Below are 19,782 nucleotides of genomic sequence, written 5' to 3'. Positions count from 1 at the left end.
TAACGGACAAGGACTTCCTTTTAACTAGGAAACATTCATTCAGGTAAAGATTTTCACTGTCAGTCAGTGTATGACAACCTCTGGGCTCTTTTATGCTCTGACCAATGGAAGGGTAGAGAAAACGGCATGGCTTTTTCCTAGTGAGTGTATACAGATTAGCTAAGTAATTAATAAAGTCCACACTCTACCAACACAAGCAGGGTAACTTATTGTTTTCAGCTGGGAAAGAGAAAAGTTGCTTGGTAACAAGAAAAAAAAAAGTCATGTGAAGAAAACTTTAACAATAAGTTGTCCTGAAGAACCCAGCATTTCGGATCTAGCCTGGAAGAGATTTGAGTTTGAAATTAATTCTCAGAAACTTAGTGAAGGTACTTATAATCAAAGTCTGGAGTCTACAGTTGGGCTAAATTATTCTAGAACTGATTTAATTAACCATTATTCCCAAAGGGAATGCTGTTTAATTGGACTCTTATTTTTTTCCTTCCCTGGAAATTTAACTCTTGTTTATCTATTGTTTTATTTTAACTATTTTGATTCTATATTTATAAATTTGGAAAAGCAGCGTATATTCATGGAAGGGATCTGGTGCCAGTCCTACCATGTAGAATTTGGAACAGTATAATCTAATGGCATGAAAATGACTAAACAGGAAAATGCTCACACTCAACTACAGAATTTGTAAAGCTTGTTATACAGTTTTTCAGTCATATCAGCTTAGATACCAAGTTTGTACTAGGAAATACAAAACTGGGCAATTTATGATGCAGCCACTATAAAGAAAAAACACACACAACAGTACAAAGATTCCTCAAAAAATTAAAAATAGAATTGCCTTATGATCAACAATTCCACTTCTGGGCACATATCTGAAGAAACCCAAAACACTAAGGATTGAAAGGATATATGCACCCCTGTGTTCATTGCAGTGTTATTTACAATAGCCAAGAAAGATTTGGAAGTGACACAAGTGCCCAATAGATGAGTGAATAAAAAAACTGTGACACATATATACAATTAAAAATTACTGGGCCATAAAAAAGAATGAAATCTTACCATTTGCAACAAAATGGATGGACATAAAAGGTATTGTGTGCAAGGTGAAATAAGCCAGACAGAATATCCAAGATGGTGGAGGAGTAGGTGGGTGTTACATTTACCTCCTCCCAGGACTAAAACATAGAGCAATCAACCTGAATAACCAACTGAAGGCTAGCTGGAGATAAATCTTGTACCAAGGATTTACAGAAGAAGCCACATCTAGACAAGTAAGAAGGGTGGAGACTTGAAAAGGACTGGCCCTACTCCCACAGGCAGCAGCTGATATTCCCAGCAGTTGAGATTCCAGAGGGATATCTCAGCTGCAAAGGTTCCCTCTGAGGTGCATGCAGTTTCAACACCACACCAGGCTCCCCAGCACAGAACACCATAGTTGGGAAGAGGTGCCCACATAACATCTGCCTGTGAAAATCAACAGGGATTCTGTCTTCCAGGAAGAGATATAAATATGCTAGAAACACAGACACACTCTACATGCACAAAATGTCCTTTATAATCACTCACCCTGGGTGCCAGTGGAGGGAAAGCAGAGCAGACTAGAGTAATGTGAAGAGATACTGGGGCTTATGGTTCTGGGGAGAGAGCTGAGGGGACAGCTGCTGGGGCCCCTGTGCTGAGTGACTGTCCCGCAACACAAATGCCATCTTTCTTGGGTGGAGCACACCCCTCTATATGGCATAGAAATATCACTATCTTCAAGATTCCCTGTTTCCCCACCCTATAAAGCCTGAGCCCTACTGAGCTTCAGCCAGGGTGCAGAGATCTGGAAGATGCAAGGGGTGTCACTGACTGATTTGTGTGGCTTTGGGATGGGGCCATTTCCCCCACTTTAACCTGAATCTGACTAGTGCCTCCCCCTCATAGGAGATCCATTATCTCCACTCTCCCAGCTTCCAGCAGCCCTAACCTCTCAACTTCAGGGAGCTCCACCCTGCCGAGATCTGGGCAGAATCAAGGATACTGAGTTGTGTATCTCTAGGGCAGGGGCCAATCCCCCCACCTTCCTCCAAGCCTCAACAGCACCCCCCCTCCAGACTCCCAGCAACCCCACCCTGCTCAGATTGAGCAACTAGCAGAATCTGGGACAGACTGAGTTGTGTGACTTTAGAATGGGTGATATTTTTTCCTGCACACATGAGTAATACAAAGCCCTCCTTTCAAAGGCCAAATATTGGTCTGTTTGGGCCTGATAAACTCTGTTGCCCTCACCCTGATGACTCCCTGACACAAAGGGGTGTGAACACCCAGCAGGTAGCAGCTAGACTTGGTATGCCCTGGGATATTTGTTGAGTGGACTCAGAACCAGCACTGGAAACAAGATTGAACCTGTATCAATCTGGTGAATACCACTCACTCTTATCTAGTGACTCACTGAGAACCTATCTCATGCAACTCAAGTACCACTAGAGGTCCATTAAGTGACTGAGCCTAACAGGCAGCTGGCAGCCAAAGGCAGGTGGAGGCGAACCTTGGCGTTTCTTGGGAATTTTAATGGCCTTCCCTGAGGCCCAGTGCTGATAAAAGCCAACCTTGGAGTTCAGTATGATCCTTCCCACACATACCTAGGTCCAGCAAGGCAGCCAAAAACTGTGGATCACTTTGTAGCTCTAAACAGGTTTCCTAGGGTGAGTATAGGCAGTGTCTGAAATTGAGAGCACGAGTGTCCCTATTAAGAGGCACAGAACTCATACAGTCAGTGGCCAGCTTCAGAAAACATCAGAGCAGGATCCAAATAGCTTCACAAGAAGGATATGCAGAAGGACATCTTGGCAGGCCCCAGACTCTGCTAAGATGAATTATATCTTGTGTGGTCATCACCTGAACAGCAGTTCATATACTGTGGTCAGGGTCAGTCCTCAGTCAGGCAGCCTGATGACCAAACAGATACAAAAAAGGCCAATAACAATGAAGACTAAATTACAACAGGAGGGCCCAAATAGGCCATACAAAAAAACATTCCTGGAGCACCCAGCTCAAGTGATCAAGCAGATGGCACCACTGGGTCTTACAGTACACATGCTACATAAGGCCATCCTACCAAGACTGGGAGTCATAGCAGAACTACTAATACATACAAACAAATACCAAGAGGCAGTCAAAATGGGAAGACAAAGAAACATGTCCCAAATGAAAGAACAGGAGAAATCTTCAGAAAAGAACTAAATGAAATGAAGGCAAGCAATTTACCAAATATAGAGTTAAAAAAAAATGGTTATAAGGATGTTCAATGAACTTATTGAAAAGTTCAAAAGAGATAGCAAGCATAAAAAAAACAAACCATAAAAACCATAAAAAAGAACCAGTCAGAAATCTCTTATTTTCCCCCAAATCTCTTATTGGACTCCCTCCCTGCCTGGGCTTTATCTCTCTCTCTCTCTCCTCTCGATCCATTGGCATAACTTTTTTTTCCTTTTTCTTTTTCTTCTTTTTTGTCTTTCTTTTGTTTTCCTCCTTTCTGTCTTCCTGTCTTTTTGTTCGATTGTTAGTTTCTTTTATTCTCTTTAATGTATTTTTAGTTTAGTTTTTCATTTTCAACTATTAGCCTATTCCTATTCTCTCCCTTAATATTTTGCTGGCCTTTCTTTCAGAATCTTTTTTCTGCCTCTATTGTCCCCCAGTAGCTTCTCTATTTTTTACATTTTAGTTTTTTATTATTATTTTCTAAATTTTAGTCACTATTAACAACAATATATTTCTCTCTCTCTAAGCTTTACCTTTCTTTTTCTTTTTTTTAAGCTATTTTTTTCCTCTAGAACTCGTGTTCTCCCTTCACACTCCCAGTTCTATTTTCATTTGGTTTGTTTCATTCTGACTGTCAAGATATTTTGTAAGAAACTTCTTGTATCCTGGAAGTTTAGTTGGGTATTGTCCTCCCTTGCCAGCACACGTAAAACAGTTTACATGTCAGGGTTGGGGCTGAGACACAGTTAGCCAACCTGAGAGGAGAGTTCTCCCAAGTACTGGTCAATGACAATCTACACACAACCACAACACAGGATCCCAAAAAACCTACAAAAAGGACACCCACAAAAAAGACACACCTAGAGCAAAGAGCTCAGAAGTATAAGGAAAACACACCTTTGGGCTCCACTGGACCCACAAGACAAAATCCCTCCTCACAAAACTGGGAGACAGCAAATATACCTAATATATAGATACAAACACTAAGACCTACCAAAATTGGGAGACAAAGAAACAACCCCCAAATTAAAGAAAAGGAAATATTGCCAGAAGAAGTTTTGATGAGATGGAGTTAAGCAAGTTATCAGAAACAGAGTTCAGGGTGTTGATTACTAAAATGTTCAAGGAACTTAAGCAGACACTCTATGATAAGATCGAGGACCTTAGTGAAAACATAAGAAAAGAGATACATAACATAAACAAAAATCAGACAGAGATAAAGAATGCTGTATCTGATATCAAAAATGCACTGGAAGGAATTAAAAGCAGGCTCAATGAAGCAGCAGATAGAATAAGTGACTTAGAAGACATGGTAGAAAAAAATCACTCAATCACAGCAGCAAAGAGAAAAAACACTTAAACAGCATGAGGACAGTCTAAGGGAGCTTTGGGACATGAAGTAAAAATATTTGCTTTATAGGAGTGCCAGAGGGGGAGGAAAGAGAGTAGGGGATAGAGAACTTGGTGGAGGAAATATGACAGAAAACTTCCCTAGGATGGCAAGGGAGAAAGCCATACAAGTTCAGGAAGCACAAAAGGTTCCAAACAAGAGGGACTCAAAAATACCCACTCCAAGACACATCATAATTAAAATGGCAAATGCCAAGGACAAAGAGAAAATATTAAGGGCTACAAGAGAGACAAGCAGTGACCTACAAGGGAACCACCATAAAGCTGACAGCTGATTTCTCAACAGAAACTCTTCAGGACAGAAGGGAGTGGCATGAAGTTCTCAAAGTAATGAAAAGCAAGAATATGCAACCAAGATTGCTTTATCCAGCAAGGCTATCATTTAAAATTGAAGATGAAATAAAGAACTTCCCAGACAATAAAAGGCTAAAGGAATTCAGTACCACCAAACCAACATTGCAAGAAATGCTAAAAGGACTGCTCTAAGAAAAAGAAAGAATAGTGAGAGAAAGGTACATCAGCATAAAGGGGAAAAATGGCAGTAAATAAGTTAATATCAATAGTAATCTTAAATGTAAATGGAATAAATGGTCCAATCAAGAGACATAGAGTAACTGAATGAATAAGAAAATAGGACCCAAATATATGCTGTCTACAAGAGACCCACCTGAGAGCAAAAGATTCACACAGGCTAAAAATGAAGGGATAGAATAAAATATTCGATGCAAATGGAAAGGAAAGCTGAAATAACAATTCTTATTTCTGACAAAATAGACTTCAAAATAAAGACCATAACAAGGGACAAAGATGGTCACTACATAATATTAAAGGGATCAATCCAACAGGAGGAAATGAACCTTATAAACACTTATGCAACCAATATAGGAGCACCTAAATATATAAAAAATTTCTTGGTGGACTTTAAGGGGGAGATTGAAAGCAACACAATCATTGTGGGGGACTTTAGCACACCACTGTCAGCACTGGACAGATAGATCATCAAGACAAAAAATCAACAAAGAAACACAGACTTCAAATGACTCACTAGACCTCATGGATTTAATTGAAATTTATAGAACATTTCATCCCAAGGCAGCAGAATACACATTCTTCTCAAGTGCACATGGAACATTCTCAAAAACAGACCACATGTTAGGGCACAAGGCAAGTCTCTACAAACACAAGAAGACTGAAATCATATCAAGCATCTTCTCAGATCACAATGCCATGAAACTAGAAATCAATCAGTATAATAAAAACTCAAAAATATTCAAATACATAGGTAAATAGCATGCTATTAAACAATGAATGGGTTACCAGTGAGATCAAAAAAGAAATCAAACATTTCATGGAAAGAAATGAAAATGACCAGACAACAACACCAAGTCTATGGGACATAGCAAAAGCAGTCCTGAAAGGAAAATTTATATCATTACAGGCCTATCTCAAGAAACAAGGAAAAGATCTAAAGAACCATCTAACACAACAACTAAAAGAACTGGAAGGAGAACAGCAAGAAAAGCCCCGAAGAAGTAGAAGGAAGGAAATAATAAAGATCAGAGGAGAAATTAATGACACAGAGACTTAAAAAAACAATACAAAAAATCAATGAAACCAAGAGCTGGTTCTTTGAAAAGGTAGGTAAGATTGATGCACCTTTATGCAGAATTATTAAGAAACAAAGAGAAAAAACCCAAATAAATAAAATCAGAAATGAAAGAGGTGATGTAACAACTGACCCAACAAAAATACAAACAATTGTAAGAAAATACTATGAGCAACTAGATGCCAACAAATTGGACAACAAGGGGGAAATGGACAAATTCCTAGAAGCACACAACCTTCCAAAGCTGAATCAACAAGAGGCAGAAAACCTGAATAGGCTGATAACAACTAATGAAATTGAAGCAGTAATCAGAAAACTCCCAGCAAACAAAATCCTGGACCAGATGGATTTACAGGTGAGTTTTACCAAACATTCAAAGAAGAATTAACACTTATTCTATTCCAGAAAATTCAAGAGGAGGGAAAACTCCCAAACTCTTTTTATGAGGTCAGCATCATCCTAATCCCAAACCAGATAAAGATACTACAAAGAAAGAAAATTACAGTCCAATATCCCTGATAAACATAGATGTTAAAATCCTCACTAAAATACTAGCAAACAGGATCCAGCAATACATTAAAAAAATCGTACATCATGACAAAGTAGGATTTATTCCGGGGATGCAAGGCTGGTACAACATCTGCAAATCAATAAATATGATATACCACATAAACAAAATGAAGGACAAAAATCACATGATCATATCAATAGATGCAGAAATAGCATTCAACAAAATCCAGCACCCATTTCTGATAAGAACTCTCAGCAAAGTCGCAATAGAAGGAACATACCTCAACATAATAAAGGCCCTATATGACAGACCTAGAGCCAACATCATACTCAATGGGCAAAAACTAAAACCATTTCCCTTAAAAACAGGAACAAGACAGGGATGTCCACTTTCACCACTCTTATTCAACATAGTACTGGAAGTTCTTGCCACAGCCATCAAACAGGAAGAAAATATAAAAGGTATCCAAATTGGAAAGGAAGAAGTAAAACTGTCATTATTTGCAGATGACATGATATTGTACATAGAAAACCCTAAAGACTCCATCAAAGTACTATTAAATTTAATAAACAAATTTGGCAAAGTAGCTGGATACAAAATCAACATCCGGAAATCAGCGTCATTCTTATACACCAACAATAAACTTTCAGAGAGAGAAACTAAAAAAAATAATACCTTTTATCATTGCAACTAAAAAAATAAGATACCTAAGAATAAACTTAACCAAGGATGTAAAAGACCTGTACTCAGGAAAACTACAGGACACTGAAAAAAGAAATAGAGGAAGATTTAAACAGGTGGAAGAATATACCATGGTTGTGGATTGGAAGAATTAATATCATTAAAATGTCCATACTACCCAAAGCAATTTATAAATTTAATGCAATTCCTATTAAAATACCAACAGCATATTTCACAGATCTGGAACAAACATTTTGAAAATTTATATGGAATCAAAAAAGACCCTGAATAGCTGCAGCCATCTTGAGAAAAAAGAACAGAGTGGGAAGGATTACTTTGCTGGGCATCAAACTGAATTACAAAGCCATTGTAATCAAAACTGCCTGGTATTGGTACAACAGGCATAGAGATCAATGGAACAGAGTAGAGTCCCCAGAAACAGGCCCATGCCATTATGGTCAGTTAATATTTGACAAAGGAGGCAAGAGCATCCAATGGAGTAAAGACAGTCTCTTCAATAAGTGGTGCTGGGAAAATTGGATAGATACATGCAAAAAATTGAAACTAGACTGCTAACTTTCACCATAAACAAAAATAAACTCGAAATGGATCAAAGACTTAAATGTAAGTCATGAAACCATAAAAATCCTAGACGAAAACATAGTCAAGTCAGACATTCGACGTAGTGGACTTTTCACTGATACATCTTCTAGAACAAGAGAAACAAAAGAAAAATAAACATGTTGGACTACATCAAACTAAAAAGCTTCTGCACAGCAAAAGAAAACAACCTCAAAATACAATGGAACCCCACGGTCTGGGAAAACATATTTACCAAGGATGTATCTGATAAAGGTCTAATTCCCAAACTGTACAAAGAACCCATACTACTCAGCAAGAGGAAGAGAAACAACCCAGTTAAGAAATGGGCAAAGGACCTGAATAGACACTTCTCCAAAGAGGACATACAGATGGCCAAGAGAAACACGAGAAAATGCACAATGTGGCTAATCATCAGAGAGATGCAAATTAAAGCCACAATGAGGTATCACTTCACACCTGTAAGAATAGCTCCCATCAACAAAGCAACAAAAAACTCCTCCTTTCGAGGATGTAGAGAAAGGGGAACCCTGGTACACTGCTGGTGGGAATGCAGACTGGTGCAACCACTAAGGAAAACTATATGGAGGTTCCTCAAAAAATTAAAAATGGAGCTGCCTTTTGACCCAGTGACCCCACTTCTAGGAATATATCCTGAAACACTAATAAGAAAGAATATATGCACCCCTATGTTCATAGTAGTGCAGTTTACAATAGCTAAGATCTGGAAACAGCCCAAGTGCCCATCAGTAGATGAGTAGATAAAAAGGCTGTGGGACATATGCACCATGGAATACTACACAGCTATGAAGAAGAAAGATCTTGTACCTTTTGGGACAGTACGGATGGACCTGGAGAAAATTATGCTAAGTGAAATAAGCCAGGCAGAGAAAGACAAACATCATATGATCTCATTTATACATGGAATCTAAAGAACTTAATAAACTGATGAACAGAATAGATTCAATGACATGGAAGCATAAATCAGACTGACCAATGTCAGAGGGATGGAGGAGGGTGGGTGGGTGGAGGGGGAGAGAATAACCAAAGAACTTATGTGCGAGTATGCACAACCTATAAATAATCACTTTAAAAGTAAATGACTTAAGTGGGTCTCAGGGCAGGTCATTAAAAGTCCCAATCAAGCCCAGCTGGGCGTGGCTCAGTGGTTGAGCGTGGACCTAGGGTCCAGGCAATGGGGTTCGATTCCCAGTCAGGGCACATGCCCGGGTTATGGGCTCGACCAATGACTCTCTCATCATTGATGTTTCTATCTCTCTCTCTCTCCCTATCCTTTCCTCTCTCTGAAATCAATAAAGATATATTAAAATTAAAATTAAAAAATAAAAGTCCCAATCAAAACCATAGGATAGCTGAATGGATAAGAAAGCCAGATCCGTATATATGCTGTCTATAGAGAGCCACCTCAGGAAAAAGATAAGCACAGACTAAAAATAAAAAAACAGAAAAAAATACTTTAGGCAAATGGAAATGAAATATAAGGCGGGGTAGCAATACTTATAACTGACAAAATAAACTTTAAAATAAAGGCTATAGTAAGAGAAAAGAAGGACACTACATAATGATACAGGAAGTAATCTAACAAAAAGATATAACCTTGGAAAATATTTATGCAGCCAGCATAGGAAGACCTAAATATATAAAGCAAACCTTGATTGACATAAATGGAGAGATCAACAGTCATAGTAGAGCATTTCAACACCCCACTGACATCGATGGATAGATCTTCAGAGAAAAATAAAGAAGAAAACAACAGCCTTAAATGACACACAGTATCAGATGGTTTAATTGATATCTTCAGAGCATTTCACCACAGAGCAGTAAATATACATTCTTTTCAAATGCTCAAAAAACATTTTCTAGGATAGACAATATGTAAGAACATAAATCAAGTCTCAATAAATATAAGAAGATTAAAATCATATCAAGCTTCTTCTCTGGCCATAATAGTATGAAACTAGAAATCAATCACAAGGGGGGGGGGAACCAGAAAAACACACAAAGATATGGAGGCTAGACCCAGCTATGTGGCTCAGTTGGTTGGAGCGTCATTCCATATACAAAAAAGCTTGTGGCTTTGATTCCCAGTCAGGGCTCATCCTAGGTTGTGGGTCTAGGTTGTGGGTTTGATCCTCAGTTGATGTTTCTCACATTAATGTTTTCCTTCCTCTCTCTCTGTCTCTCTGTCTCTCTCTCCCCATCTCTCCCTCTCTGTCTCTATCTCCCTTTCTCTCTCTCTAAGATCATGAACATATCCTAGATTGAGCATTTTTTTTAAAATGATATGGAGGCTAAATAACATGTTACTGAACACTGCATGGGTTAACAAAGAGATCAAGAAAGAAATCAAAAGATACCTTGAAACAAATGAAAGTGAGAATACAACAACCCAAAAGCCATCAGACACAGGGAAAGCAGTACTAAGAAGGAAATTCATAGCATTACAAACCTACCATAACAAGAAAAATCTTAAATAAACAACTAGCTGCACCTAAAGGAACTTGAAAAAGAACAAAAAATCCCAATGTGAGTTGAAGGAGGGAAATAATATAGATCAGATCATCAATAAACAAGGTGGATTCTAAAAAAACAATACAAAAGATCAGTGAAACCAAGAGCTAGTTCATTGAAAAGATAAACAAGATGGACAAACCTTTAACCAGACTTATCAAGAAAATGGAGAAAGGTCCCAAGAAATAAAATAAAAAATGAGAGGATAATAACAACTGACACCTAAGAAGTGCAAAGGATTGGATAAAAATATTACAAAAAGCTATATGCCAACAAATTGGACAAGCTGGATGAAATGGATAAATTCCTAGAAATATACAGACTTCTACAACTGAATGAGTGAAAATTGGATAATCTGAATAGATTAATTATAACTAGTAAAATTGAAGCAATAAGCAAACAAATCCCAACAAATAAAAGTTCTGAACCTGATGGGTTCACAGGAGGATTTTACCAAACATTCAAAGAAGAACTAACACCTATTTTCCCATATTATTCCAAAAAATTCAAGAGGAGGGAAAACTTTAAAGCTTATTTTATGTTACCAGAATTATGCTAATTCTAAAACCAGATAAAGACACTAGAAAGAAAGAAAATTATAGGCCAATATCCCTGATGAACATAGATGCTAAAATCCTCAACAAAATATTAGCATACTGAATTCAGCAATACATTAAAAGGATCATATACCATGATCAAGTGGGATTTATTCCAGGGATAAAAGTTTGGTATAGTATCTGCAAATCAATAAACATGATATAACACATAAACAAAACAAAGGATAAAAGTCACATAATCATATTAATAGACACAGAAAAAAAATTGATAAAACCCTGCACCCTTATATGATTAAAAAAACTCAGCAAAGTTGGAACAGAAGGAACATACCTCAACATAATATATACCATTTATGACAAACCTGCAGCCAACATCACACTCAATGGGCAAAAAATAAGGGTTTCCCTTAAGATCACGAAGAAGACAAGGGTGTCCGCTTTCACCACTCTTATTCAACATAGTACTGGAAGTCCTAGCCACAGCAATCAGACAAGAAGAAGAAATAAAAGGCATCCAAATTGGAAAGAAAGAAGTAAAACTGTCATTATTTGTGACATGATACTGTATATTATGAACCCTAAAGATTATACTGAAAAACTACTACAACTGATATATGAATTCAGTAAAGTAACAGGATACAAAATAAATATCCAGAAATCAGTTGCATTTCTATACACCAGCAATGAACTATCAGAAAGAGAAACTAAGAAAACAATACCATTCACAATTGCTTCAAAAAGAATAAAATACCTAGGAATAAATTTACCAAGGATGTCAAAGGCCTGTACTTAAAAAATTATAAGACACTGAAGAAAAAATTGAAGAAGATACAAATAAGTGGAAGCATATACCGTGTTCAAAGATAGGAAGAATTAACAACATTAAAATGTCCATACTAACTAAAGCCATCTATAGATTCAAAGCAATTTCTGTCAAGATACCGATGGTGTACTTCACAGAACTAAAATAAATATTCCAAAAATTTATATGGAACCACAAGAGACCCTGAATAGCCACAGGAATCCTGAGAAAGAAGAACAAAGTTGGAGGAATCACATTACTTGATATGAAACTATACTACAAGGCCATAGTATTTAAAACAGCACAGTAGGGGGGAAAACAGACTTATAGCTCAATGGAACAGAATAGAGAGCCCAGAAATAAAACCACATCCTTATGGTCAACTAATATTTGACAAAGGAGGCAATAACATACATAGGGCTAAAACTAGTCTATTCAATAAATGGTGTTGGGAAAATTGGACAGATGCAAAAAATGAAACTAGAACACCTTCTTACACCATACACATGAACAAATTTAAAATGGATTAAAGACAAATGTTAGAGTCGAAACCATAAAAATCTTAAAAGAATACATAGGCAGCAAAATCTCACATTTCTTGTAGCAATATTTTTTCTGATATATCTTCTTGGGCAAGGGAAACAAAAGAAAAAAATTAAAAATGGGATACATCAAATTAAAAAGCTTTAGTACAGCAAAGGAAACCATCAACAAAATAAAAAGACAACCCACTGAATGGGAGAACATATTCACAGAGACATCGGACAGGAGCTTAATTTATAGAGTTTATACAACTTAACACCAAAAACACAACAATCCAATTAAAAAGTGGGAAAATAACCTAAATATACACTTCTCCAAAGACAACACACAAATGACCAACAAGCACATGCTCAACATCACTAATAATCAGAGAAATGCAAATTAAAACCACAATGAGATGCCACCTCACACCTGTCAGAATGGCCATCATCAACAAATCAACAAACTGGGAATGTTGGTGAGGAATGTGGAGAAAAGGGAACCCTTGTGCACTGTTGGTGGGAATGCAGGTTGGTGCAGCCATTCTGGAAAGCAGAATGGAGTTACCTCACAAAATTAAAAGTGGAACTTCCTTATGACCCAGCAATTCCACTTCTGTGAATATATATGAAGAAGTCCAAAACAATAATTCAAAAGAATATATGCACCCCTATGTCCATTGCAGTGTTATTGACAATAGCAAAGATTTGGAAGCAGTCCAAGTGCCCCACAGCAGATGAGTGGATAAAAAATGCTGTGGTACATTTACACAATGGAATACTACTTGACCACAAAGAACGTAATTTTTCCTTTTGCATTGATGAACCTGGAGAGTATTATACTATGTGAAAAAAAAAACAGTTCAGAGAATACCATATGATTTCACTTATATGCAGAATCTAATAAACAAAATAGATAATAAATTAATAAATAAATTATAATTATTGGTATCTTAAATATATACATATAGCATATGTATGTATGTCTAAAAAAGTTGTCATTATATGTGAATATAGTGTTAAATCAACCTTTTCTTTCTAAAAAATGTAATAACATCTTTTTTATACATTGATAGGTTTGTTATTATTGTTTAGGATTTTTGCATCTATATTCATGGACAAGATTGATGTGCAATTTTTTCTTTTTTGTATTGGATTTCATATGAGGTATTTTAATGTCATAAAAAGGAATAAAAGAAAACAAAGAAAGAAGCCAGACAGAGAAAGTCAAATATTATATGATTTCACTTATATGTGGAATATAAAGAACAAAATAAACAAAACAGAAGCAGACTCATAGATGCAGAGAACAGACTGATGGTTGATAGAAGGAAGGAGTGTTGGGGGGCTGGGTGAAAAAGGTGAAAGGACTAAGAAGCACAAATTGATAGTTACAAAATAGTCATGGGGATGTAAAGCACAGCACAGGGAATAGAGTCAGTAATATTATATTACTATGTATGGTAACAGGTTGCTACTTGAAATATTGGGGGGGTCACTTAGTAAAGGATTTGATCTTCTAACAACTATGCTGTATGCCTGAAATGAATGCAAAATACTATTGAATGTAAACTATAATTGAAAGATTTTTTTAAAATTTTTAAGGGAGAAAAATAAAATTGAATTAAAAGTTCATGGTTGATGTGCTCCCAGCTGCCCTCCCTCACTAGCCAAATTGTGTTTCAAAACAACATGGTGACTTTTGGACAAAGTCAGTCCTGCAGGCTTAGTGTTGGACCAACACTAAGGCTTCACTTATGTTATATTCAAGGAGCAGATATTAATTTTTAAAAATACATGATTTTAAAAAACACAACTGTGCAATTTATAGAGTATTTGGCATATCTTCTCCACTGCCTTGGAAGCCCTCTCATTTGCATAAACTAAATAAAGGAGGTAAATGTCTTTATGGAGTTGGGAAAGGGCACAATCTTGAATCATCTGGATAACTGTCTGTTTTACTAGGGTAAATCTCACCATAAACTCTGCTTGTTTTCTTTATCCAAAATTAAGAGACATGAAAGTAATAAAGGAATGAGATGAGAGGTTTCATTTTTTTTTATGAGAGCTGCACCTTTCACTACAGAGAAAGTCTCTGTCAGGGTTAAAGAATAATTTTCATCATCAACTCCCTTTTGTTAATTACTTATAATTACATGGACTTTAAAAAAAAAACAAAAAAAAACTAGTTTTCTTTTAGTTTTGAATGTCTCAGACTTGACTTGGTCTCTACTCCCCAAGGTAAATTACTTTGGATGAACTGAACAAAATAGCCTTCAGTGAAAAGCACCTTTACCCCTAGTGTTCCTCCAAGATGTCTGAGTCCAGGACCTCAGACTTGGCAAACAGATTTAGAAGCACCAATGAAGAGAAACAGAGCCAAACATGACCCCACTAGCTCAGTGTTTTATTTAAGATGCAAAGGTTTTCATCTACAGATAAACTAAGTGGTGTAACAGGAGTATTTCTGCTCAGTGGTGAAGTCTACCAGAAACAAAATCTCAGAGGTAAAGGCTACCAGGTAAATTGAACTCACTAAAATTTCCTCCAGAGAGTAACACCCAGTTAAGTAAGACAATTGGAATAATTCAGCCTCCTGGAGCACAAACACAAAGGGCTATATAAAATGTGATATTAAGGTTTTAAAAAGAAGTATACAAAAGTCAGGAATATCCTAACAAAATAAGTGTGGGTGGGAATTAAATGTTAGAAGTTGCTCTGATATGTTTCAGTCAACAAAAAGAATTCCTTCCTGCCAGGACTCAGTGTCAGGTAGCAACTTTCAATTCTAGCCACTTTCAAACAAACAAATAGGCATGGCAGCGTTAAAAACAGTTGGTTGTAAGTTACATCCAGCTGGCTTCACCTTGGATCCCCATCTTACGCTTTCATTCCTCATCTCACACACAATATGAGTCTGTTTCCCATGAACTTGGCAGATATAGCCTGGCACTTCTTTTTTGTCAACCCCTGACTTAGAGTTTGAGAAAAAGCTTTTCTTCTCCAGCAACTCTGGTTTTTATCTCTGGTATTTGACATCTGCCAAATCATTTTATATATATATATATATAAATTGATTTCAGAGAGAGGAAAGGAGAGGGAAAGAGAGAGATAGAAACATAAATGATGAGAGAGTAATTGATCGGCTGCCTCCTGCACAGCCCCCGCTGGGGATCAAGCCTGCAACCTGGGCATGTGCCCTGACCAGGAATTGAACCCCAATCGCCTGGATCCTAGGTTGAAGCTCAACCACTGAGCCATGCCCGGCCAGCCTCTGTCAAATCTTTATGCTCTTCTTCTATACCCTTTCCTATGGACACTTGGCTACATTCACTTAACAACATAACTTTAAGATATCTAAATCATAAGTTGATGAACATTTATAAAGAGAATATGACAAATCACAATTATAGGGAAATATTTTAACATTCTTAAAACAGATTATAAAAAGTAAGTAAATATATAGAAGATTCAAGTAACTGTATAAACACGCTCAATCTAATGAGTGTGTATCCCATAGAAAATGCCATTCTTTTTTAGTACCCATGAAACAATTCCAAAAATATCCTTTAAGCAAATTAAGGATGCCTCAACAAACCAAAGAAATGATAGTATGTAGACTATGTTTCTAACCATAATGTAATTAAAGAATCATTAAATAAATAAAAAATTTCATTCATGAATCTTAAAACTAAAAATATACTTATAAATAACTCAAGGATCAATGAAGAATTATAATGAAAATTATGAAATACTTATTAAATAATAATAGAATTAAACAATGCATTTGCACCATGTAGCTAAAGTGGTATATACAGGAAAATGTGTGGACTTAAATTCAGATTAGGAAAAAAAAAGATTAAAAATTAATAATTAATACATTTGATTCAAAACACTGTTTTAAAAACTACAAAGTAAACATGTAATGGGAGACTACAAGTAAAAGAAACAATTAATTAAAGAAAAAGAAAAAAATAGTATCAACAAAATGAAATGTTCTTTCTTTAAATAGATAAGTCTTTGGGGAGAGGGAGCGTGTGAGTGCAAAGTAAACAATAGAAACAAAATAAAAGAGAAAATAGACACAAAGATTTGTAAAATTATAGGAGAATAACATGAACAAATTAGTCAGTAAATTTACAAAACTTAAATATAATAAATAGTTTCCTGGAAAAATATTGCAATTTCCCAAAATGTCTCAAAAAGAAGCAGAAAACCTAAAGAGAGATATGTCCATTAAAAAAGTGGAACAGTGGTTAAATACAAAAAAAAACTATCCCATAAAGAAGCACCAAAAACCAGAACCAGATAGCTTTAAAGGCTTATTTTACCAGACCTTTCAGAAAAATATAACCTTTCTTATTCAAACTATTCCAGAAACCAAAAGAAAGGGAAAACTCACCAATTCCTTCTACCAGCCTAGCAAAACTGTAATATCAAAATGAAACAAACACAGTATGAGAAAGTAAAATTATAGTTTCAATCACTCTTATTATTATAGGTCATAGATGCAAAATTCTGCATATAATGTTAGCAAAGCAAGCAAGTTTTAATCAAGAATGTAATAATGATTTAATGGATAAGAATATTTTAATATAAATATTATATTAATAGAGTAAAAAAAAAATCTCAATAGATACAGAAAACTACATGATGAAAAAAGTCAACATCCTTTCATAATATAGAGTTCTAGCAAACTAGGAAAAGGAAAAATCATCTTTAACCTAGAAAAACTATCTACAAAAAATAAACCTCATACTTTGTGATCAATGATAGAAGCATCTGCTATAAAGTCAAGAATACAATGAAGATGCTGTCATTGACACAACTGTTCAACTTCTAACTGGAAGTCTTTGCCAATTCAATAACACAAGAAATAGAAATAAGAAAGTAAAGAGGGTTTCAAAATTGGCATTAATTTTTGAACACATTGTTTACAAAAAATCCAAAAGAATTTACAAACTATTAGAACTGATAAGACAGTTCAGTAAGGTCACTGAATACAAGACCAATTAATAATAATTTTTAAAAATCAATGGTATACCCATGTATAAGAAACCATCAATTAGAAAATAAATAACAAATTAAAATATTCATTACACAATTCACATGTTTTAAAATTTGCAAAGTTCCTGGGAATAAATCTAACAGAAGTAGTTTATTACCTTAAGGAATGAAATCATAGAACTTTAATAAAGGATATAAAGAAATGATCAAGTAAATGGAGAGATAAGACTCTACATATCATAAAGATGTCAATCCTCCCCAGATTAATGTGCAACTTGAAGGAAATTACAATGAATATTGTAGCTTGTTATGAAAATTGACAAGCTTTCCATGAATTTCATTTTGGTGAGTAAAAGTAAAAAATGATCAAGGCCTCCTTAAAGGCGATTAAAGAAAAGGGACTTGTGTCCAGCCGGGTGGTTCAGTTGGTTAAGTGTCATCCCCTACACCAAAAGAGTTGCAGGTTTGAATCCCGATAAGGGCACATACCTAGGTTGCAAGTTTGATCCCCAGTTGGGTGTGTACTGGAGGCAACCGATCCATATTTCTCTCTCACATTGATGTTTTTCTCTCTCTCTTCCTTCCTCTCTCTCTAAAATGAATAAGAATGTCCTAGGGTGAGTATTAAAATAAAAGGGTGGGGGGACTTGTTCCATTAGATACCAAAGCTACTATAATGATGTAATAATTGAAATAATGTGCATTGTGACATACCAGTGGAAAAGAATAGAGAGTTCAGAAATAAAAACTTGTCAAAGAAAATATCTTTATGACTTGGGTAGAAAATAGTTTCTTAAATAAGATATTATAAAGCCTAAAACATAAAGGGGAAAAATTGATAAATTTAAGTCCATTAAAAATAAGCCTTCTATATAATTAAAGCATTATTTTTTATAAATAAAAAATCAAGCACAAACTAGGAGAAAATAGTTGTAGTCACTATAAACAAACAAATTTTAGTAATAAAATATATTTAAATAACTTTTATTTAAAGCAAAAGAAATCCGAGAGAGACAACAAGATGGCAGTGTAGGTAACTGGGGTACCTGCAGCCTCCCACAACGACATCAAAACTACAACTAAAATACAGAACAAGCATCACTCAGAACCTCCTGAAATCTAGCTGAACAGAAGCCTTACAACCAGGGAGGTGAAGGAGCATCGAGACTGATAGGAGGAGCGTAGACGCGGGCAAGAATCGTGGAGTCTCAGTATCGATCCCACACCAGGTGTTGCTGTTTAAAACTGGGAGAGATATCTTGGTGGTGGCGGTTTCCTGGAGGACCAAAGGGTACCAGCCCCACAACAGGCCCTCCAGCCCAGGGCTCCAGGGCTGGGAAGAGAAACCCCCACAACTTCAGGCTGTGAAAACCAGCAGGGATTGCGGCTGAGTGAGCTGAGTCTGCGGGAGTCCAAGGCTTTCCTCCTAAAGGGCTTATGCACGGGCTCGCTCAGATGTGCTCCCTCTGAGCTCCAGCACTGGGCAGTAGCTTGAAAGGAACCTGGAACATTCAGGGAGGAATTAGCTTGCCTAGAATCACCATGAGAGCTAGAGGGGCAGCTTTCTCCCAGACAGAAGAACTGGCAGAGTCCATTTCTCCTTTGACAATCCCTCTCCTCACAGATCCAGCAGGCAGGCACCATATTTAAATCTCCATCAACCTGGCTCACACCTTTGGCCCCACCCTGGTGATTCCTAGAGACCCCCACCCCTTCCTACTTGCAAGCTCATCCAAACCATCTCCAGTGGCTTTTCTATGCAAGTGGCCTCTCTAACCTCATGCTTAGGACTTTCCTGAAATCTCTCCAACAAGCAGCAACTGGCCTCATTGTGACCCATAACTCTGGATAAGTGATCCCAAACCTGGCACTAGTTCATAGATTGACCTCTCCTGTATACCTCCAAGCCCAGAACAAGTAGCAGCCATTTACAGTTTGCTGTGTAGTTCATGCTGAATAGCCCTGGGCAGGGCACAAGGCAGAGGCTGACTTTGCATCTCCCAGGAGGCCCCAGAGACAGTGCACCCAGTGGTCAGCTTCAACCACACTCGACTACAACCCACTACATCTTCGAGTGACACACTCAAAGGGCACATTTGGTGAACACCAAAGCCCCACGGATGTAAATTCCGCTTCATAGGGGAGTCTCCAGCACAGCAGCTCTTAGGCTGTAGCTGCAGCTGGTCTTCACAGTTGATTGGCCTGAGGGCCAATTTCCCCCAGTGAAGCCAGTAGCATCAAGGCTCAAGTACAACAGGAGAGTGCACACAGCACACAGGAGAGTACCTAGAGAGCCCAGGTAAGGTGACTGGGGAGAC

The sequence above is a fragment of the Miniopterus schreibersii genome, assembly GCF_964146895.1.
Source record: "Miniopterus schreibersii genome assembly, chromosome: 2".
Taxonomy (NCBI): domain Eukaryota; kingdom Metazoa; phylum Chordata; class Mammalia; order Chiroptera; family Miniopteridae; genus Miniopterus; species Miniopterus schreibersii.
This window is presented reverse-complemented; position numbering follows the sequence as displayed.